Source organism: Neomonachus schauinslandi, chromosome 3 (genome assembly GCF_002201575.2).
Source record: "Neomonachus schauinslandi chromosome 3, ASM220157v2, whole genome shotgun sequence".
Classification (NCBI taxonomy): Eukaryota; Metazoa; Chordata; class Mammalia; order Carnivora; family Phocidae; genus Neomonachus; species Neomonachus schauinslandi.
Window position 1 is genome coordinate 110938448 of NC_058405.1, and position 23724 is coordinate 110962171.

General features: G+C 34.1%; 1 pseudogene; it reads right to left on the bottom strand.

Annotated features, from left to right (window-relative positions):
- Positions 1-19066: 19066 nt before the first annotated feature.
- On the bottom strand, positions 19067-19167 carry LOC123324451 (annotated as a pseudogene).
- Between the last annotated feature and the right edge of the window lie 4557 nt (positions 19168-23724).

Sequence of the window (23724 nt, forward strand, 5' to 3'; positions counted from 1 at the left end):
AATTAGAGAATGATGGATATAGTACACAGATGGCCCATAGATTCCTTGAGAACTTGAAAAACTATTTCCAGCAGTAAAGATTTGAATATGGAAAGAAGCATCTAAATTTCTAACTCAGGAGGACAAATCTGTTCTCAAAAATTAAACAGAGGAAGACTACAGCTTGGAAGCTATCCTGCACAACCAACAGAACCAACTGGGACTGCACCTGGTAGAGCAAAATTCCTGGGCTTGAAATGAATACTTAAGTCCACCCAATAAACTAAATCTATCATTCCTACCTAAAAAAGACCTCTGAGCTGTTGTTTTTTGATGCCAAAGTTTGTCACACTCCAAGGACATATACACTTATCACTAGTGAGATACAAATGTATAAATCATGAAGGGTTTAGAGAGCAACACACCAAACTTAGTGTCTTCAGTAAGCATTTCACTTTGATTTACTAATATAGTCACCGCATGTTAATTGAAGAGTACTATTAGGTATATACAAGATATGAGTTAATTATATGTCACTTAAAATAATTATATCGAGGACACACATTAATGGATTCACTATTGGCTTATAGCAGGTATTATTAATGCATCCTGAGGCCAAGGCCATCAGCAGTGACAACTGTTTATAGAAGTTTCCAATGCATCAGAGGAGTTATGATCTGAGATCATTTAATCTTCCTCTTCCCCCAATAAGTCAAGGGCTCAACTTTATGCTTGTGAACCTCTTCTCTTTCCCCAGCCCTTTATTATTTTTCTTATTATGTTGAATCACTTTTACTTTATTTTATATCCAAGTGTTTCATGTACTTTGCAAAATTTTCATCTATTAACTTTAAAAGAGAAAAGCAAATCCTAGTTCTTAAGAATGAACTCATTTATGATTTGGAAAAGGAAACTAAATTTCTGATATAGCCAAGGAGCAGCCAGCCTCTGGTAGGGCAGCTAAACAATCAAACTTTCGATGTCAGAGACACTTTTATCCCAGAATTCAAACTGAAATTTTCCCCAATAATGTTCTGTAGCTATTAAAAATCATATTGTAAAATAATATTTGAGAAAAAGTGGGACTATAAAATAGCACACATATTCTGTTTTACTAAGAAACTCTACACACATATATATGAAAAATTACCAAAAACTCATACGCAAAATATTAACAACTATTATCTTTTTGTGTCACAATCATTACTTTTATTTTCCTACCTTGGTCCTTTACTATTTTAAAAGATTTTTATTGAGTATGAAATATATTTATATTTCCCTAAAATATTATTCTCAAAACCTATTAACGAGTTCTCATTTACTTACATCATTTGCTATGTCTGTATGTAGAGTTAGGTAGTTGCAATCCTGACTCCTATCTTCCTTCAGACCTGCCCTTTGCCACGCTGGGCTAATATCAAGGTCCTGTAGCCAGGATTCTATAACTGCAGGCTGTGATCCATCAGTTTAGTTGGTCATAAGCAGTATTTTTAAATTTTTTTTTTAAGATTTTATTTATTTATTTATTTGACAGAGAGAGAGAGAGAGCACAAGCAGGGGGAGCGGCAGGCAGAGGGAGAAGCAGGCTCCCCACCGAGCAGAGAGCCCAACTGGGGACTGGATCCCAGTAACCCAAGATCATGACCTGAGCCGAAGGCAGACACTTAACCAACTGAGCCACCCAGGTGCCACAGAAGTATTTTTTTTGAAACAGTATAAAACAGATAAGGGACAAAAAAAGAAAATATCAGTGTACACTTTGTAGTAAGAAAATACTTTTAGTGGGGCATGGGTGGCTCAGTCAGTTAAGCACCCAACTCTTGTTTTTGGCTCAGGTCATGATCGCAGGGTCCTGGGATCGAGCTCCACATTGGGCTCTGTGCTCAGCACGGAGTCTGCTTTTCCTCCCTCTGCGTCTCCCCTGCTCTCCGTCTCTGTCTCTCTCTCCCTCGCTCTCAAATAAGTGAATAAGATCTTAAAAAAAAAAGAAAATACTTTTAGTGAAACTCTTTTTCTGTGTTACATATATGAAAATATGTTGGTATGCACGGCAAAATGTATTTCTTACTATGAGACTAGGTAAGAAGAGTTTGAGAAACTATGGCTCTAAAACAACCTATATAAACAGATGAAGAAATGAAAGCACACAGGCATTAAAACAGCTTCCTCTAGAGTTCACCTAAGTAAGAAATGCAGATTCAGGAAAAGTATTCACTTGAAACTGTCTAGTGGTTATCTTAATTGTGCTGCCATAGGGTACATCAAAGAATGGCAGCTAGCTACACTAAATGTGCTCAGTATTTCCGAACTTCCTATCCTTTTAACTCAGTAGCCTTCCTCAATATGGCAAATATGAAGCACTCCAGAACAAGGAAAATATAATCATTTATGTAAATTAATTTGATTATTTTAATAAACATTGTTTCTAGTCCCTATAAAAATGATGATACCAAAAAAATCTATATTTTGCCTCCATTAGTATCAATTAGTAACATAGTCATTTCTCAATTATATCATTGCCTACCATGCATGTATCCAATAATCTAAAATTAAAATCCAGTATGCTATGCCATTCTCATTAAATGGCTTACATCTAATCTGTTGCACTTGAGCTAGTGAAGGATATTGTTTTGGAAAGGTAATTAGCAATATTATTTCTTACAACATTCTATCTGCTACAGTAGAGAGTTTTAGAAGAAACCAGCAAATATTCTAATTGAACCATGCATTTGACACAAGCATTCACACTGATTCTGTTAATTATTCTCTGTTTTAACTGGTCAATTAAAACTGTAAAAAGGATGGCCAGTGTGAAAGTAGTGTTTTTAAAATGTTGTCTCCCCATCATTTAACTCCAACAACCTAATAGTATTACTTTCACCAAGTGAATCAAATGCTTCCAAATGCACATATCTTTCTTAAAATACAAAAAACAAGTAATAGTCTGTGTCATATGGTGACAAGTACAGTTCAAAGTGCCATTATCACTGTTCTCATGGTGATAATTAATCCTTTAGTCATTATCATAATGAGAAACCATGTTCAGAAAATGCTGATTGAAAAATTCAGATATCAAACACAAGTCACTCGTTGCCTATCAGCCAAATTGATTCTTACCCTTATGGCAGATTAACACAGAGTCTTCCAAATAATTTATCTAGCCTACTCCAAACTTTTCTAGCCTTCTTATGTTTCACTTCATGATTTTTTAAATGGCCTGCTTTAACATGAAGTACCAGCATTACACTTTTATTTCTTAATTTGTGATGGATCTTTCATCTTAATCAGAATCATTTCCTGATTTTGTTTTTAATACGGTCTACACTTCATTCCTTAACTGAAATAATTGGAATAAGTTTGCAACTATCTGTGGCCAATTAAGTCTGAAAACTTTCAAATTTCCAAGTATAACTTTATCAACTTCAAAAGAACTAATTGTCATTTTCACATTGCCCAATGAAACCCACAAGCAAAATTAGTATTTCAAAGAGGTCTAACTCTGAATTCATCTAGAAACATCCAGGTACCGAATGAAGTGCTGCATTTCTTTCCCAACATGCAAAAACTCTAAGTGCTACACATTATTAAATGTGAAACAGGTTAAAATGAGTGTTTTTCCAATATCAGCATGCTGGGCATTTCCATAAGAATGTCCCAGAATCATCTTAAAATATACTCAACTCCCCCAGTTTTATCTTAACTTTGCTTGCCTTCCTCTTTTTTCCCTTAAATTTCTCAATTTCAAAACTTGAGTGTTACATTGAAATTCATTTTTTGTCTTTGGCCCCCTCACACTCAAATGGCTTGTGTGCACAAGAGCACACACACATCCAGTAATCAAGTTATACCGCAGCATTCATTGATACTTTTTCCTAAGGTCCTGCTGAGTCATAAGCAGCATCACATAATAAGAAACAAGGAAAGAGTGAGGATTCAGAGGGCAGCACTAACAAGAATAAAGTATGGGTAGCTTGGGGAAATGGGGCAATGTTTGCAGAACAAACACTCAAACTTCCTCAAAGGAAATCAGACATAAGCTTAACCACACAAGTACTTTTATACCAATGTATCTATTCCAAAAGAAAAAAAAAAAAGGAAAAAAGGCAAAAAATGAAATCAAATGGTTGGTTATTTCAATTACACTGCTAGAGCCAATAAGAAATGAAGATTTGGGACAGCTGGGTGGCTCAGTCAGTTAAGTGGCCGACTCAGTTTCAGCTCAGGTCATGATCTCAGGGCCTTGGGGGCAAGCACGGTGTAGGGCTACATGCTCAATGGGGAGTCTGCTTCGGGATTCTCTCTCCCCCTCTGTCCCGCCCCCCCCCCCCCCCCCCCCCCCCCCCCCCCCCGCTTGTGTGCACGCATGCGTGCATGCGTGTGCTCTCTCTCTCCTCTCTTTCTCTAAAATAAATAAATAAATTTTTTAAAAAAAGAAATGAAAATTCTATGATGTGGTTAACTGATGACTCTAGCCTTAGGAATAAGAGCAGCAGACACTGTTGCAAAATTTCACGTTCTTAAGTTTAGAATCCTATGAAGATCTCTCTATATTAAGTAAAACGATAATTATACTATACTAGAATGCCAGCAGTATCACCAGTTCAGGCAAAGCATCATTCATAGGAAATTTGGACTGAGATCATTGCTCCTCCATGAGCCATTTCTCTAGGGATACCTCTCCAAATCAAAGACTCATTCAATATGCCTGTTTATTATCACAATCTAATAATGTTCTGTGTTAGCCTGTGGATTAAGACTACTATAATTTCCATTTACATCTTTAATCAAGCAGCCTATATTATTGATTGTTTAATGATAAAATATTTCCTTACTTACATGAGATATTTAAAATCAAGTTTGAAGATGGCTATTGCTCTCTCAAATATGCTTACTCCTAAGAGTGCCAACCTCAATCTGACCATTCCATGCAGCTGGAATTTTGAATTTGTGGAAGCAAGAACTGGGGAGGGGTTCTCTCCACATCAATAGTAATTTTTTGTATTCTAAGGATTTCTTAGCTCTCTATTCCAGGTGTCTTTTGCATAGCCATATCGTCACACACAATAATTTTGACAGTTCATTGGCTAAGCAATTGGGAACTAGCCATCCTATTTTTTGGGTCAATAAGTTCTGTCCACTAATATAACACTGTATGTTAGCTAGCTGGAATTAAAATAAAAACTTAAAAAAATAATAATAACATTTAAACATCCTAAACATTTGGGATTTAAACATTCTAAATCAGCTAATGGATATTTAGAATTATAAAATTAAAAAGACTGTCAAATTGGGCAGTTGGGGGAACATAATGGGCTACTGTCATAAGTAATGGAAAGTCTGGAAGTGGGACTCAAATTATTGGCTGCTCTTATTTAGATGACTATCTTCCTCAGTTACTATTAAAAAAAATACAGACCACTATTTCTGTTCTTCATCTAAAACAATGTTCTTTTTGCAACTCTAGACATTTTTACATGCTATTCCCCAAGGTGACAATATCTAATGTACTTTTGACTTTACCTGCTCTCTTGCCTTCCAGTGACTTCCCCTAAAATCTATTTGATTTTATTTCCTTTAAAAACATTATACCCCATATTTCTGTAGGGCATAGACAGACTCAGCACTCTCTCACAGTCAGCCAAATTCTTCTAACAGCTCATAATGAGAACAAAAAATAATGAACAGTGTGCTAGAATGATCATAATTAGCACAAATAAGTAGGTGAGTTGATGAACATGTAGAGCATTTTCTCGTCCTCTTTTTTTCTATTCTGCTCTCTTCCTTTCCTTCTTTCCTTTCTCCTTCCCCTTCTTAAATTAGTCCTAAAACCTTTACATGCAGCACAAAAACTTACAGGTTAGTAAATGGAGGGAGGGTATGTAGAATGAAGTGGCAGTGGTCCAGAACAAGTTGTTGGTATCTAAGCAGAACACGGAAGGCATCCGTGTGGAAGGGCTGTCCCAGGGGAGGGGTCACATACCAAGTCAGAAAGGGGCATATGCTTACATAAGAACGGCCCCTCACTGAATACTGAAGCCCAATCTATGTCAAGAGGGAGTCCATGCCCGGGAAGAAGTGCAGTGAAGACACTAGTTTGTATACATACAGAGGTTTAATCAAATTAGTTTATTGAGGATAATGGGAGGCAGGTTCTCATTGTAGAAGAAGCCATTTTTACAAATATGGAAAAGTAATAAACAAACAAAAACTAGAATAAACTCTATGGTAATGTATTGGAATTGGAATTACTGGTGGAAATACACATATGCATGTGCATATACACAGTCATACATGCACACATGTATATAGTTATATGTAGAAAAATATAAATCTAATAGACATGTTTTATATAGATCAATAATAGATATCAACAGAGCATATGTGTACTATACGCATGCATGTGTGCACCCACACGCACACATGCTCTAGTTTCCCCTACTAATAGGGCCTGAGAACAATGATACAATAAGGAATTATAAAGGAATTGGATCTTCTAAATATTGCACATTACTGAAAAGAACCAGAATTCCTTAGAGAAATTGCTGTTTTCAAGCAAAGTACAAGATAAGCCAAGAAATCTTGGTCTACCAAAAAAAAAAAAAGAAGTACTCAAAGAATGACAGGACACAAAAATTAGCTTCTTTTATTTTATTTTATTATGTTATGTTAATCACCATACATCATTAGTTTTTGATGTAGTGTTCCATGATTCATTGTTTGCGTATAACACCCAGTGCTTCCATGCAGAACGTGCCCTCCTTAATACCCATCACCAGGCTAACCCATCCCCCCACCCCTCTAGAACCCTCAGTTTGTTTTTCAGAGTCCATAGTCTCTCACGGTTCATCTCCCCCTCCGATTTCCCCCCACTTCATTTTCCCCTTCCTGCTATCTTCTTCTTTTTTTTTTTTTAACATATAATGTATTATTTGTTTCAGAAAAAAATTAGCTTCTTGATGGGCTCCCACCAGTCAAGTAAAGATAAGTGATAGTGGTGAATTAGAAACCACTGAATAAAATAGGAAATCATAAACCTATCATGAATCATGGAACACTACATCAAAAACTAATGATGTAATGTATGGTGATTAACATAACATAATAAAAATAAAACCTATTCAGATATAAAAAAAAACAAATATAAAATAAATGGATAAATAAATAAAGCAGTCCTGCTAGGCTCCATGAGCTTATTACATAGTTTAAAAGTACTAGTACTTCTCAAAAAACACTAATTCTTAAGGTGAAAATGTGCAGAGGACTCAAAAGATCTGTAAAGAATCCTGAATAACTGTGCAAAACCACTGGTGAAACACATATAATATGCCTATTTCAGGAATCCTGGCAAACACACTTTTATCAAGCAATAAAATGAAATCATAAGTAACAGGACAAACAAAAAATCATGAGCCAATGCGATAGAATGCAGTCAAAGCACCAACTCTAATTTTACCTTCAATGATGTATCATCTGGATCTAATCATGAGAGCCAATCCAAATTGAAGGACATTCTGCAAAATAACTAGCTTGTAATCTTCAAAAGGTCATGAAGGTCAAAGATTGAGGAACTGTTTTAGGCTGAAGGAGACTAAGGAAATATAATAACTAAAAACACTACTTGACTCTGACCTGGATCCCCTGAGAATTAAATGAAAGTGATACATCAGTATTAAATTCTTGATTTTGATGGTTGTACTATTGTCATGTAGGAAACAAACACTAAAACATTTAGGGATGAGGGAATATGAGGGTAGCAATATACACTCAATTAGTGCAGGAAACAAAAATGAAGTTATTTGTACCAATCTTGTAACTTTTCTGTAAATTTGTGATTGTTTCAACACCAAAAAACTAAATAATTTAAAGGTGTGGAGAGAAATGAACACAAGATAATCAAGAAATAATTATATGGTATATCAGTTTCATAGCACCACTCAATCTTGTTTGTGCCTTTACAAATCTGCTTATGACATCACAGTGAAAATTTGTGTAAGGACTATATCTCCTGCAATCTATGATATATATTTATAGCCCCACTGCTTAAAATGGCTTATATCTATGCTTGAATAGACTGTGTTTTGTTCATAATTGGATTATAAATAACCTACCTTGGTTTGCCTTCATTTTTTTCACAAAAGAGAAAAGTTCATTTGTATGTATATTAAAGAAGTTACAAAAACTTAAAACAACTCCCAATGCAGAACACAACACATCTGCAAGCCACCAATGCAAAGAGTAACACATTGGTTTCTTAGGATTATTCAGAAAATTCTTTCCAAATCTCACAAGTCCTCTGTGCCATTTTCTAGAAAATAGCTGCATAAATCACTGAAAAATTGTTTCTTAAGCAGGAGTCAAACATAATACAGAATACCCAAGCTTATAAACTATACTGAAAATCCTCTAAGGGGAAGCTTGCTTCAATTGCATCATACTAATCAGATAATGTCCCCACTCTATTCTTCCTTTTGTTAATTGGTAAAAGTTATTAGATTAGGTGATTTCTAAGATTGCTACCTTACGGTTTATGATTCTATTCCTTGTTTATCCTGTTCAAAACTGAGGTAGCCAGGGTCACACTGACTAGAATTCCCAGGGGAAAATGCCCAGTTGCCTCTTGAACATTGAATAATCTCATGGCATGACTTTAATATAAAAATCTTAATAATAGCCAATTGTATGTTGGATTCTTATTTGGATAAAACTATCTGTCCCATAGTTTATCTAAATACTATCTGTGAAATGTCAAAACATGCAGAGTCTAGGACACCTACCTTTGCTTCCTATTGCATTTTTCACCTTGCAACTAGTTAAACACGGTTTGATATTTTCAAGAATGAACAAAGTTTTCTGTCTTTATTTTATGCCTGTTGCTTATTTTTAAGTTAAACATTTTTAATATCCTGCTTTTCTCACTGCAGCTTCAGTGGGTTGAAGAAAGATTCACTGGCTTTAAACTATTTTCAGAACTAATTTTGAGTTCTATTTCAGTTTTCCCCACCCCCACCCCCACCTCCTGCATTATCTCTTCTCATTTCCATGGACTATTTTATTCTAAGATTCTGCGTAATATTAAATTACAATAATAGCAATCAAAGTCATGGGGAGCTAAAGGATTTTCGATTGCAGCCCATGCTTGGCTCTCAATAGCATGGCAGAAGGAGAGCCTGAAAAGCACAACAATTCAGAGAACTTGCCAGCAGACCCCATTGTCCTTTCAGTTTCTAATGACACTGAAGTACTTGCATGATTAAAATTTAAAGGCTTCCCAGTAACCAAGTAATTTGCCCAAAACTCCTTATCTAGCACTCACCAAGAAGACTCTGATTTTAATATACTATTAATCAAGCTTCAGCCAAGTTTACCACTGATACTTTCAATTACAGAGAGACTAGCTTCATCTCTCTCAGTGTGTATTTATGAGGGGAATTTTTTTTTTTTTTTCTGATTAGTCAGTTACCCAGCAATGAAATAAACTGCAAACTTGGTTTAGACACACATTACTAAGACATTAGTTGTAGATTTGATAACAACAAACCAAAATATTATAAACTATCTTAAACTATTAACTGTTTTTAAGAATGATTACAAATCTGAATTCCTTGGTGTTCACTGCTAACAAAGAGTTATTACTATTATAAAACACTAATGCATTCATTAAGATACATGCTGAAACATACTTTAAAATATAAAAATCAACTCATAAATCTATTTCAAAAAATAATAATGAATATATGCAAAGATTTATCTATGTTTGTTTCAGTGTTGTTCATAATACCAAATATTTAGAGCAACATAGATATTCAAAATAGAAAATTATGGATCATTCTTCCAAATAACTGAATAATATAAACAGTAGGTTTATACAACTTTTTTTAATATGGGATATATGTGTCATATATTAAGTAGAAAAAAAGCCAGTTTATTTTGTTAAAATATATGCAAATGCAAAAAATCCCTGTCCATATATACATCCACATATGACCAGTACTTATGTTTTGATGATTATGAGTCATATTTATTTTCTTAATTCTGCATTTTCAACATCAAATACACATTCCTTTGTAACTAGATAAATGACATTAATCCATCTCATTTCATACATAAGAATTCATCTACATAGCCAAAGAAAAATAGAAGTATTTTGTCCTATTTTTTCTTCAATATTTATATAGCACCATAAATGATTATTACACCAGGTCATAGAATTCTTTAAAACAAATCTGGATAATTATTGTATTACATTGCATGTTTGCGACAATAATGTAGACTACATACATGCAGATAACATTTGATACCTTGGTCAATTAGTAAAAATAATAATATTATTTTGTTGATTTATTTTTCCATATATTTTTTATTTTCTATATGAGAAAGTTATTTTTCATTTAATTAAAGCCAAGGGATTTTATTATATGTAATATAAGTAACTATATGGCAGTATCTGCTAGTAAAAATAAGAGAAGATGAAATTTAAAAATTGACTGAATTTTCATAGCTTGAGCTAGAAAAATTATAGTTACAGACTATCTTATATATTGTTATAATGTAAATTAAGTTTTGATTATTTATATTGACTAATGATCCACACAGTAATACAGAAGAAAAATACATTTTCTGAAAAGGATTTTAGCCAAAGACATGAGCATCCCCTAATTCTGGAGGCACAGGGTCTTATTATTGCTTTTATGCTAAGTTGAAATAACAGTATTATTGTTATTTAGTTACAAAATCAGGTTTTTATAGAAAAAGGTTATTCATCAATATGTTACTGATAATAGCTTATATTTGTATGGGATTTTACAAAGCTCTTTTAAACAAATCATTGCAACAAAATCTCAAAAAATAATCACTGAACTTCATATTAGTAAGTATTTTACAAGTGAGAAAATTTTGAATCAAAAGCTATATGAGAAAATGTTCAACTTTACTAATAATGAGAGGTAGACAAATAAGCATGTTACTTTTTTAAAACTATTATATTAAAATTTTTTTGTTATTTTGATGATAACATTTGATGCTGTTGGAGATGTGGTAATCTAAGTTATTTCTAGGGAAAAGTACAATTATTTTGGAAAGAAAGAAATGGATACCAAATGTCAAAGTATTCACATCATTTGAACAGTCCCACTTCTGAGAATGAAGCCTAAAGAATTTGACGGAAATAAAGGAAAAGTTTATGACTAAAGATGTCCATTGCTTTATTATTTATAACTAAAAGATACAACTTAATGTGTAGCAATAGCAAAATGGGCAAAGAAATTTCAACACTATAAATCTATTAAAATTATATTAATAATTATTTTTAATAGCAAGAATGATTTTCACATTATATATTACTACTTATAACATGGTGACATTTTAAAAAATATATAGAAGTAGGTATAAAATAAATCAAAATGTTAATTACAGTTATTTTGCAAAAGGGGTATTAAAGGTGATTTTTAAAATATTCTTTATTATAGTTTATAGATTTTTAACAGTGAGCAAATGTTGCTTCTTTAAATAGACAAAAATATAACTAATTATGTTTTAAAACTTTGAATATCACCTAAATATCCACTGGATTTATCTTACATTGACCTTGACTTGTCACTATTTATGCAATTAAAATCCTCCAAAGCATTTTAATTTAAAGATGACTGAGACCAACATAGAGAAAAAGAAGGTTTTCTACAAATGACAATTTAAAATATTTCAAATATTTTTTCCATTAATGTTAGATTTATGGAAATTATATTTGGGAAAATTTAAATTCCATTATGGAGCAAAAAAATGTCATTGAAAAACAATCACTTTGCAGTTTTAGACATTCATGATTTTAATCTTTATGATTACAATGATTAGCCACATAATTCTCAGTAACTTGAATTTTAAAAATATTCTGCAGGAGAAATTCATTAGCCCTATCTCAAGGAGACTCACTTTTAAGACCTATGCTGGGACAGTTATCTAAATGAATTTCATTTGTTTTTTCAATTCTCTTTTCTAAAAGCTATGGTCTGAGAGTAACAATTTTCTTTTATACTTAAATAATAATAAGAAGATGGAGTGACATATTTTTTTTTAAAGATTTTATTTATTTGACAGAGAGAGACACAGCGAGAGAGGGAACACAAGCAGGGGGAGCTGGAGGGGGAGAAGCAGGCTTCCCTCAGAGCAGGGAGCCCGACGTGGGGCTCGATCCCAGGACTCTGGGATCATGACCTGAGCCGAAGGCAGATGCTTAATGACTGAGCCACCCAGGCGCCCCGGAGTGACATATTTTAATCAAATATAAATATGTTGTTCATGGGAATACATGTACAGGTATTTAAAACATGTACATGCATAACTTCCAATATATGTGAATGTATATCATGAAATACTTCCTGGGCCCTTTCTAAGCTAATGCTATACAAGTAAAGAAAGATTTATTTTTCGGTGAGGTTTTATTTGACATTATGACAGTGTACAACCACCTGCATATAATATTAGATGAAAAATCCTTAGCTCCAGTGATTAAAAATGCCAAGAAAAGAGTAGATTCAAATTAAACTAAAAACATAAAATCGCAGGTAGTTTGAAGCACTTCTAAGGAAAAGAATAGCAAATGTTATAATTGTTATTTTCTGGTTTTGTTTGTTTTTCCTTTAACATACTGGTAACTTCATATGAAGACCACAGAATAGATCTCTACTCATTCAGATGTGATTTAATTATGTATCCTTCACTTAAAGTCTTTTTTTACCCTGGTCTTCAAAATTTAATGACTACATATTTAACTATTTTAAAATACTCTCTATCTCTAACTTCTTAGAAGGTTAGAGGATTATTAGAAAGTACCAAAGGAAGCTACAAATGTGTTTTATATCTACATTATATGATAAGCAAATAATTACATAAAGATATATACAAGTATTCAGTAAATAGCAGTGACTATCTGTGACCCGAGAAGTAGTAAAAATTGGTTAATTAATTTCTATTTCATAATGAGAACTCATTTCTTATTTTGCATATATACTTGATTAAGACATTTTCAGGTTGGATATTTCATGAAAAATTTGAGTGCTCTCAAATATACTTCACTAGTACGCAGGTTTACTCTTCATTAAGGGGATTCTCAAGTTTTAAGTGCTAAGTAAATCTTACAATAGAATATTTAAGCAATTGTCTACAGTCTAAAAGAGTGTTGAGCTTCACTCTGCATTACCTTCCCACAAAATGCACAGCATTAACCAATTCTTTTCTGTCAACTAGCAATTTTTGGCAGATCCCTTTTGCATGATTCATGAAGGACCAGTAAAAGGCTAATTGTTCAAATTAATTTGCGTAAATGACTAAGCAAGAGATAACAAAATTACATCTGCACTTGTTTGGCGAAGATTCAATAGCAGCGGCCCTGTACTGCCAGCTGCTTCCAGACAACACTCTTGCAGAAATTAAAAGCTACAAATATTAATTAATACACTTTTTTGGTACGTTAATTTGCACTGAAAGGTTCCGGAGTGCAGAACTGCTGAGAAGATGAACCATGATAATTAGAATTAATGGGATGGATGCATGTTTTTTGCAGCTGAAGTTTTAAAAACCCATGAATGGAACTGGGAACTTGAAACTGACATTCCCATAAATCTCTATGATAATGCAGCTATTAGTATTAGAAGGATTAAGTACTGTGGCTCCAGAGTTATCCATCACATGACACATTATATCCCATCTGTCATTGCAGTAGCTAAGACATGATAGCCGTCCTTGAGGAAGCTGTATGAAAAGCTTTGGGAATTCAAGGAATTGTAGTGATGACTGTCAGACTACAAAATGAATAGCTCAAATCTGTGACTTCCAAACAGAAATAATAGCCAGCACTCTGTATTTTCAGCTTAGTACTTTGCAAATACTCTAACTCTCATATTTGTATTTAAGTTTAGTTAGGCAATCTGAATTATAGACAGATGAGAATGGAAAAAGGAGTAGTACAATATCACAGATTTTACCTTTAATTCATGTATAACTTTAGGACTCCGAGTTTCCTGTACGATAGTTTTTACTTGATTGCATTACTAATTATACATAGAAACATCTTAGGAAAATCTTACTGTTGATATATTAGTAAATATACTGAAGTCATTCCTGATACAAAGTGACTAAGAAGTGAAAATTTAATGTTAGCAAACACTGGACCTTCAATTTTATCCACTGATTTAAACTTTTTATGTAGTTCATACTTAGCAATAAAGAGAGCATATCCTTTTCAACATAGAATTCACAAATATAGGTAATGTATGCTACACAACTAGATAGATCTATATCTATATCTATATCTATATCAAATATATCTATGTAGATATAGATAGATATAAATTTATTTTTTCAGCTTAAAAAATTTCTTTAAGTGAAATTTACATGACTTCCAGAATAAATAAAATATTCTGTTTAATTATTTTATAATTAAAAAGGATCAAAGTGTCTTAAAGCTGAAAGGTAATTGTTTTATAACATTCTAATTTGGATAGTTAGCATCTTCTAAGAATGTGGTAACCATCTTGAGTACTGCATGAGATTATGGATAAGTCAAAAGGAGTTTTAAGATTTAAATATATATACATGTATTTATATATATATATATATGTATATATATGTGAGTTTTAAGATTTAAATAAATAGGAAAATTCCAAACCTAAAATAATCATTCTCACTGATACCAAAAATTATACCCTAACATGTTTATTCATTTTATTGTGTTGTTTTAACATGTATTCTTTGGCTAGCTTGCCCAGATATTGTCTTTCTTTAAAATTTTGTGGAAAATTGTATTTTCTCCCCCTGAAGAAATGCCTGATTACATTATTACATTATATTCTCAAAGGCTTTAAGACCCATGTTTAAACTGAAGGTTTTGATCTCCATTATACTGGATATATAATCATTGCCAGGAAGGCAATACTTAAAATTGCTAACAGTCATTTACTGTCCCGGGGAAGAGATTTCTATCCTTCCTTGACAACAGTCTCCATAGAGAGCTGCCAGGAGGATACTAATGTGATCTCAGGCAGAAAGAAGTGTCCAAAAGTAGAGAATGAGGATATAGAATCAGAAGGCTGGGAGCCACAGGGTAAACCTTACCTAGCTTAGAGCTGTGCACAGGGTTTGTGTTGCTTTTGAAGAATGACAAAGAACATTAAATTGTTTCTTCAGGGGGAAAGAAGTCACACACACATTACCTTAGTAATAGTTTAAGTATTTGAGAACTTATTGCAGTAAAGAGACTATAGATTTGATTTTACAGAGAATGTCTCAGTGACAAGGCTGATGAAACCTGGCGAATACCTTCAAATATGGCATTACAGAATGTTTCTCAGGGGATGAAGCAGACTGTAGTCATCGGCTTACTCTGTCACAATAAAAAACTGAAATATTTTTCCCCAAGAGAACAGTTTGTACCTATACAAAGAACATATGCAGTTACATTAGATAATATTATTTTTCTAAATTATTTAAATGGCCAAATGATAGAATGAAAGCTTTTTTGTTAGAAAGGAGAAGGTAACATGTCAAGGTGCTTGTCTACTTGACTGAAAAAATCCATGCCACACCTCTACCATGCTACCATGTGATGCCCATTTGTAATGCCCAACACGGGTTGTCTCAACTATTTACCAAGCATACTACTTGAGACTTAGAAATATGCCCAGTCCACAACTTGTGTTGCCTGTCAGGACTCCTGTCTCATACCAAAAATTTCAAAAACTGTAAACATGTTATAAAATACTTCTTTGGAAATTCAATAGGCCTTTTTTCCCTACAGTAGAACACTTCTTAAACTGTTAAAATGTATGCTGTTTTCTAATTCCTAGAATCAAATGTTATGTTTTTAAAATACCTCACTAATTTCATGTTTGTTTGATGTTAAGATGTGTCTCTATCTTTAACATTATAGTTGATTTAAGCCCAGTAAGGTACTTTTCAGAATAGTTAAAACTTTTTGTCAGAGGGCACAAAATATTTTTTTTCAATTGGTAATATGTTTCTACACATATACGTAATTTCACAACTATGTAGGCTCTGTTAGTTTGTACTTTGTGGGTGTCAGTTTAGCACAGTGCCTGATACAAAGTTGTTGTTTTATCAGGACAAAATTATTGGTCTTTATCTAAACATGATTAAATTGCCTGAAAAAATGTTAGCTATCTCTATTATCACCTTATTCGTAAATAAATATTTCAAGAAATAGCACGTCTCACATGCAACAACCACCCAATATGAAGAGACCCCTATTACCAGAAAAAATACACACATATATACAAAGAAATCAAGTACCATGTAGACACTTTGCTTCCTTTGGGCAAAGTGACAAAAACTGAGAGAAAATATCTCTATAACAAAACAAAACATAATTAAAATACACACAACAAGTATTTTTCTAAATGATCAAATTCCTATCATCAGTATCCAATTTCTATTTTATTTTTTTTAAGATTTTATTTATTTATTTGACAGAGAGAGAGATAGTGAGAGCAGGAACACAAGCAGGGGGAGTGGGAGAGGGAGAAGCAGGCTCCTCGCTGAGCAGGGAGCCCAGTGTGGGACTCGATCCCAGGACCCTGGGATCATGACCTGAGCTGAAGGTAGAGCTTAATGACTGAGCCACCCAGGCGCCCCTCTATTTTATTTTTAATGCCCAATGAAAAAATGGTTTGTATATAAAACTAAGGAGATTATTAACACAAAAGTCTTAGGACAGTAAGACAATTATCCTGAACCTATTTTTTATATCATAGTTTTAGAAATCAAATACACATACACAGGGCGCCTGGGTGGCTCAGTTGGTTAAGCGACTGCCTTCGGCTCAGGTCATGATCCTGGAGTCCCGGGATAGAGTCCCGCATCGGGCTCCCTGCTCGGCGGGGAGTCTGCTTCTCCCTCTGACCCTCCCCCCTCTCATGCTCTCTCTCTCTCTCATTCTCTCTCTCAAATAAATAAATAAAATCTTTAAAAAAAAATACACATACACAGCTTTACTCAACTTGGAAAATCATATACAATAAAATCTGTAAGGTGAAGAGCAGCAAGAATATATGACCCCAAAATATGCCACTCAGGCATGTGGATTATTTGAGTTGACAGCAATCAAGACCCAGCTGATACAAGGAAAACTTTTACCCTTCCCTTAACTATTTAAAGGAATTTAGATAAGAGGCCTTGCTCAGAGAGAGAGCTCTGAATGACCTATTTGTATGGCAGGGCAAACATCTAACTACCAAGCATCTGTTCTTCCTATTGTCCATTGAATTACCTTCCTCCTCTTTGAAGCCCTAGGCCCCTATCCCATGTTTTTTTTTTTTTTTTTTAAGATTTTATTTATTTATTCATGAGAGAGAGAGAGAGGCAGAGGGAGAAGCAGGCTCCCAAGGAACAGGGAGCCCGATGCGGGATTCGATCCCAGGACCCTGGGATCATGACCTGAGCCGAAGGCAGACGCTTAACCATCTGAGCCACCCAGGCGCCCCCCTATCCCATGTTTTAGCTCAGGATGGCATATAAACCTCAACTGACCAATATGCCTTTGTGTCTCATTATCTCTGTGGGGCCCTGTAAGAATGTAATTAAATTTGTTTTTAATCCTATTAATCTGTCCTGTGTTAATTTGATTATTAGATTAGCCAAAGAATCGAGAGGTAAATGAAAAATATTCCTCCCCAATAGAAGCTATTCATAAATGGGCATAGTATAAAGTCTCCTGGCCTAATAACGTCCACACAAAATTTTATTGTTTTTATCAAAAGGAATGATACATATTTCACCAGTGCATTTCTTCCACCTAAAATGCAAATCAAAGCCATAATGAAATACCATCTCACACCAGTTAGAATGACCAGTATAATAGGACAAGAAATAACAAATGTTGCCAAAGATTTGGAGAAAAGAGAACCTTTGTGCACTGTTGGTGGAAATGTAAATTGGAAAACACTAGCTAGGTTCATTAAAAAACTAAAAATAGAAATACCAAACTTCCAGTTATAAAATAAATAAGTCACAGGGATAAAAAGAACAGCATAGGGAATATAGTCAATAATAGTATAACTCTGTATGGTGACAGATGGTAACTACACTTACAGTGAGCATTTAGCAATGTATGTAATTGTGGAATCACTATGTTGTACATCTGAAACTAGTATTATCAACTATACTTCAATTAAAAACATAATAAAGTAAATAAATAAAATGCTTTCTGAACAAATTTTTGCCTTTTGAAGGACTCAGCTTTAAAAGAACAATGTATATCTTATGTCAACAACACAACTTCCATTAGCCATTCTATAGAAAGTAATCTCTCTGACTTGTTCCCTGTTATTCTCTGTATAATTTATATACCAATAAAGTATGCTCTACTTTGGGGTATTATTTTACTTTATTTTATTAAGTGATTATTTAAATAATTTGTTCTTATTTTCCATCAGTCTTATTATTATGCTGCCATAATAAATTAGATTATGATTTCTTCAGAGTCTCATACTCATATGATCTCACACTTCTTAATATCCACCATAATCCTTAATGTGGCTTGTTTGGATTTGACTTGTTCAGCATTTGGAAGGGCTTCCAAGCTCACACTGACCGACCCCCTTCTCTGGAAATTTCTCATTAAAAGCTGCCCTACCCTCACTAAGTAAAACTGTAATACAGAAACTTGTCTCTCATGCTTAAGTAGGCACCATAGTCAAGCAAGAAAATCAGACTTTTTTCCTCAGAAATTGGAAATTTGTGTGTTTTTGTTTATTTATTACAAAGCTACTTTTAATACTTTGAGGTGAGCCCCACAGGACTACAAAACACTGGGAAGGGGAACCCCCTAACTCCCAGGAGTGACCCAGAAGGAGAGGCTTTCTGAGGAGAAGGTAACACTGAGACTCAGAGAAAAAGGATGTCATTGTGAGTACTACAGGATGACACACCAGCATGGTGTGACACAGGCTAAGGGCAAGAGGGTTGGACAGAAAGCCACAAGCTACTTGGGTCCCTTCTTCTTATTATTTGTATTTTTCTGCTTCTCATAACCTCAGAATCCCGCTGCTTGCAGGTGGCAGTAGAAAGCCTATCATCTCAGAAAAATATGGAACATTTCATCAATTGGCAGGTCACTCTTCTGCAGGGGCCAAGCTAATCTCTGTGTCATTAGAAATTGGGCATTTGTAACTCAGGGGTCAAATTTCTAAAAATCTTTAAAACTGTGTCAATTTTATTACAATATTTTAAACAGAATGTCTGTGAAAACCTCTAGCTGAGGTTCCTGGATCTGGATTCTTGGGTTTTTCACATACTTCTTGCATTCTAAAAGTTAGCTACAATTGTGGGGTTTTTTGTTTGTTTGTTTTCAGTTGTGTATCCAGTTACTTATAATTCTAAGAAACTTAATTAATACATATAGTACTGTATTCACTAGAGTCAGCATCATAAAGAAACCCTGAAGTTAGAATCTAGGCTTCAAATAAGGAATGTGGTCTTTACAACAAATTTTAACAGAAGAAAATAATAATAATTTCTTACCAAATTCCTTTCTATAAATGAATAAACATATCCACTTTGCTATATATTGATATCCTAGGACCAAAATTATGTCAGTGAAAGATGGAAAACGTCTTTGAGTATGAGGTGCATCAAGTTTTATTACATGAACTTAATAAAAATATTCACTCTGTTAAAATATATTTGAAGAATTCCGGGCACCTGGGTGGCTCAGACGTTAAGCGTCTGCCTTCGGCTCAGGTCATGATCCCAGGGTCCTGAGATCGAGCCCGACATCGGGCTTCCTGCTCCGTGGGAAGCCTGCTTCTCCCTCTCCCACTCCCCCTGCTAGTGTTCCCTCTCTCGCTGTGTCAAATAAATAAATAAAATCTTTTAAAAAAATAAAATATATATATATATATATATATATATATTTGAAGAATTCCATATATGCTTTCTTCATGCTTCTGCCCATCTTAAATTTAGGGTATTCAAGTTTTCTTTTCCTTGCTAGACTTCTCACACCAACATCAAAATAAGGCTGTCTTTAGGAAGTGATTTTATCATCCCTAAATTCTTCATTTCATTTTCAATGATATATTACGAAACATATTTTGATTATGAAAAGTCAATGTCCCAGATCTTAGGAAGTAAAGATTACATTATCCCATTAATGAATGGGAAAAAAACAGTGCAATCATAAGGAAGTCAAATGATATCTTTGGGATTTCGTCAACAAAGATACTTTAAGGGAGAACATCTGTCATGAGAGAGAGAATTTCTTTCTGTAAAAAGCACATAGAATCTATACATTAGAAAAGTTCTTTATACATAAGAAGCCAGGAAGAGTAGAAAGCGTTTACTTGTGAGTCTTCACTTTTCAGAGATTTATTTGAGATCGACTGGAGCGCAGAGTGAGAAGGAGAGATTCCTTAAGCAGACCCCCAGCTGAGCACGGAGCCCAACGCAGGGCTCGTTCCTAGGACCCTGAGATCATGACCTGAGCCGAAATCAAGAGTCGGACACTTAGCCGACTGAGCCACCCAGGCACTCCTGTGTGTCTATTTCTTGAATACTTGTTATCGTGGTTTCTTAAATCAAGTTACTAAAATTGGTATCTAGAAATAATAAGACAGGTTTCACAGAAAGTCAATAAGGTTATCACTCCAGGGAAAAAAACGTTTGACATGGCCAAGTATAAATTGTATAATATATTAAGAATTTTGATATTATGTATAGAAGAGGCATTTTAATGTCTATATAGTTTCTTGGAAAACAGCCTAGCACAATGGTGAAAAATAAGAAGCTTTAAATTTCTCCATCAACGTGTAGCTACATTAGAATTTTAACAATCAAAACATCTAAGGTTTAGTTCAGGTAGAGGGACTAGATGGAAAGCCTAGAAAGGTATCATATTTCTTTAATCCAATGCATTGCGACTGAATGATATGCCACAAAGCCTTTGGCAACTGTTCCTCTGAAGTTCAACTTACAAACGGAAAATGAATGAACCCTTTTTACCACTTACTGGTAATAACTCACCCTAATCTTGCCAAGGAAAGATCTACTACCAGGTTTCGAATAATCTCAGGTTTTTGTCATCCTAACGTCCTTTCAAAGAAAGCTTTCATTTTTTGAAAAAACATTAGAATAAAATTCCTTGTGAGATTACTTTACATTTCCTATTCATAAGCCCCAAATAATAGCACACTAGAGTAACAGCAGCAGCCAAATATATTTACCATGTGTCTGACTGTTGATTACCCTTTATTTAGAAAAATATACTTGAGATCAGGTATGGGTTTTGTACAGTCATGTGGCAAAATGGAAAAATCATTGTTCCAGGAGTTAGACTACTCCAAAGGTTCTTGGGTTATCTTGAAGAAGTCATTTGAATTCCCCTACATTCACTATATGCATCCAACATATGGGGCCATGAAAACTATATTCTCACCACCTCAATAAGATCACTGTAATTAAGACTGAAAGTTGATTTTAACTATTCAAAGAAAAGATAAACATACAAAAAAATTGCTATTCCCATCTATTGGTATAGATAATTTAATTTACACGTGACTTAATCTTGATAATTTAGAAGTGGAGGGGAGGCTCCAAGAAATGAGCTAAGTGAACAAGCATATGCCCATGTTTTATTTCATGTAACAAGCGTTAGTTATGATGGTGGCTGATTCTCCTTTTCTGGGCCATAAAGAGCAGTTTATACTGCTTCTATAGGACATTTTCACAACCAGGCTTTATGTTTTTATCATATGGAAAAGTTGCCAGAAGAGCTTTGAAGTCATAAACTGTAAATGAGTGGGATGAACCTAACTGGTCTTATTTTTTTAAAAAAAGAGAGTGCATGGGAAATTAAAAAGGGAGGTAAGAAAGAATATAGAGAAGGAAAGCAAAGACAAGGGAAAGTTACAGGGTTTCCAGTTGTATGCAGCATGTCAGAAATATTAGGAATTCAGTCAGAATTTTTTAATAAACTTTCTTCTGAGAGTATTAATAGGATAAAATTAATGACTTTTTGGTCATATTTACTTATGTTCTTTTCCTCAAGTTCAGTCCACCATCCTTAAAGGAAAAACAAAATATAACTGACCAAAAGCCAGGATCTGGCTTCCTCAACATATTCAAACCTAGAGAGTGATTGCATGCTTGTCATATTTAGTCTATTTCTAAGCTTGATGTAGAAATACAAACAGATATTGCTGAACAAAGCCTTAGTAAGACAAGACTGTGATTCAAATTGTCCTTTTAATTCAACACCTTCTGGTCAGTAGATCTAGCCAGAAGCAATGCAAAGAGGGATTAAGAAACAGGACCAGCTGTCCAGTGGAGTCAGGCTCTTTAAAACTAGTGGTATTTTCTCCGAGAAGTAATTGAAATAAACAAGAAATTTATCCTTGCTTCAGTTCAGAGAATGGAGAAAACTCATATTGAGAAGTAAGAGAAAAGGATGAATTGATTTAAAAAAATAGAGACATTCAGGTAAGGACAAAGGAATGAGCTAAGAGTTTAAGACAGTTTACAGTAAATATTTCGGTGCTATTTTATAGATATTCTCTTTGGTTATTTTTTCCAGTTTCTTCTAATCTATCTGAACACTGAAGTGATTATGATCAACTGGATTTGAATTTATATAAATTATAAGATATCATCTTTAGTTCTCATAGAAAATACTTTTATTTAATACCACATAAATATTCTAGTGAATAAAAGCATCATATTAGTCTACTGGGGTTGCCATAACAAAACACTACAGACTGAATGGATTAAAAACGTATTTTCTCAGAATTCTGGAAGCTGGAATTTCAAGATCAAGGCACTGGCAGGGTTGGTTTCTCTTGAAGCCTCTCTCCTTGGTTTGCAGCTGGCTGCCTTGTGGCTATGCCTACACATGATCATTCTTCTGTGCACACACATCCCTGATATTTCTTCTTTTTCTTAAAAGGACATTAATCCTTTCAGATTAGGGCTCCACACTTACGATTTCATTTGCCTTAATTATCTATTTAAACACCGTATCTCAAAATATAATCATATTGGGGATTAGGCTTCAACATTTGAATATTATGGGGCCAAAATTCAATATACCTTTTTCTTTTTTTAAGATTTTGTTTATTTATTTGACAGACAGAGAGAGACAGGGGGAGAGGGAACACAAGCAGGGGGAGTGGGAGAGGGAGAAGCAGGCTTCCCGCCGAGCAGGGAGCCCGACGCGGGGCTCGATCCCAGGACCTTGAGATCATGGCCTGAGCCAGTATCAAGAGTCAGACGCTTAACCAACGGAGTCACCCAGGTGTCCCTATAAGGAACTTTTTATATATTCTCTTGTTATGAGGGAATTCCTTGTTCCTTTATTCATCTATCTCTTTAAGATAAGCATCAGTAAGATTTAAGTTTTAACTTTCCTTTTAATGGGATTAATATAACTAGATTTATCAGGCCATTTTCAGAAAATGTATTAGAAAAATATTCAAATGTCAGATAAGATGCTGAGCAAACCAGTTCTTATAGCTGATCTAATATGAAAGCCAAGAACACTATCTGGTTTGGTATACTATGGAAATGCTTCACCAGTCTAACCAAGCCACACTGACATGTTATTGTAGTAACTTTAGAGTAATATTTTTGAAGAAAAGAATCACAGTGACTACATATAACTAACAGAAAAATTACCTGAAGTTTGGAAACAACTAATAGATAACTGGGTAGTCTTTTATTGATTGATTTTCTATTTGCTTAACTATT